The sequence below is a fragment of the Apis dorsata genome, unplaced genomic scaffold (genome assembly GCF_000469605.1).
Source record: "Apis dorsata unplaced genomic scaffold, Apis dorsata 1.3 scaffold_92, whole genome shotgun sequence".
In the NCBI taxonomy this organism is placed as follows: domain Eukaryota; kingdom Metazoa; phylum Arthropoda; class Insecta; order Hymenoptera; family Apidae; genus Apis; species Apis dorsata.
Genome location: NW_006263390.1, coordinates 1,454,136 through 1,455,393, shown reverse-complemented (window position 1 = coordinate 1,455,393; position 1,258 = coordinate 1,454,136). Strand labels below are relative to the sequence as shown.

Here is a 1,258-nt window from a genome sequence, read left to right as displayed (position 1 = left end):
TTTGATCGAGGGATGTTCTTAAATTTCCTCTTTTTTTTTTTTTTTTTTCACAACTACATTTTACTAATCCCCAAATATCCATACAAATAACTTGCAACGAATTTATCTCTAAAATTATAAAACAAAAAAAAATTATCGCAACGAAACGACAAATTATTGTTATGCAAATTATTATTATCGATCAATATTATAAAATAACCAAGATCGAAAGTGTAAAGCAAATGTATTGTAAATTACGAAGATCACATTATATTATTATAACTTGGGATTTTTGAACATTTGAAATTGTATTATTAAATTTGATTAAAAATTTTCAATAATTTTTTAAGAATTGTTAAAAATCACCAAGAATTTAATAAGAAAATTCGTTACGAAGATATAAACCGAATAAAGTTTTATCCCTTTTCCGATCGAAATAGAATACATTACTAGCAACTTTTACAGCGATGCTATGTATTAAAACACTATAAGTGAATAAAAGAAAAGAAAAAAAAAAAAAAAAAAAAAGAACAAAAGTATATTATACGTTCACACACCACAGAAATAGAAAATAAGGTCGTAATCAATAATACATTTAAAAGAACATTAGATTGTTATATCTACGTTATATATTTTTACTCTCTTGTAAATAAATATCACAAATCGAATTAAATGTAATACGTCTCTAATGTGAAACGGTAATAATATATCTGGAACATAAATTAAATTAAGCCAACTGTCTATTTCACAATTTTATCGCGTTCAGATCGCAACTATATTACGTATATTTAGTACCTAGCCACGTCACTTTTTTTTTTTCTTTCTTTTTTTTAAATATCAACACTTGCAACTTCCATTGTAAATTGATTTATTTACATTGCTGTAATAACATTTTAAAGCATATTTTTATGTCAGTTTTAACTCACTTACAAGCTCACAATTAATATTATGTTCGTATAACACGTTTTTCTTTAAATTGAAATAAAAAGCTTGCGACTATCGACGTTATTCGATCGTCGTGTATCTACAGTCACTTTGTATCTTTTGTGTCTAGGTACGTGGTGCATTTTCGCATTTGCGATATATGTATATATATATTTATATATATATATATAATAAATATATATATATATATATTTGATCATACGTTTATATTAGAAATAAAAATTTCATCGAAACGTGATACCTATGCGTATCGTTTTTTTTCGCGAAACCTACTGACAATCTCTGTCAAAACGGAATTATCCTTCATTTGCGAGCTAATTTTGGTAAATGCATT

The 1,258-nt window shown here is 25.3% G+C and overlaps 1 protein-coding gene across 4 annotated transcripts in view; it reads right to left on the bottom strand.

Annotated features, from left to right (window-relative positions):
* LOC116185059 overlaps nt 1–1,258 on the bottom strand; it is a 5,024-nt gene that overhangs the window by 1,578 nt on the left and 2,188 nt on the right. For 3 of the 4 annotated variants that reach the window (XR_004149799.1, XR_004149800.1, XR_004149798.1), the window contains exon 1: nt 775–1,252. The exons of the other annotated variant lie outside the window; for it this stretch is intronic. The gene's annotated coding sequence lies outside the window, so the exon portion shown is untranslated. Of the gene's footprint in view, nt 1–774; nt 1,253–1,258 lie in introns of those variants that run through there. 4 annotated transcript variants of the gene reach the window in all.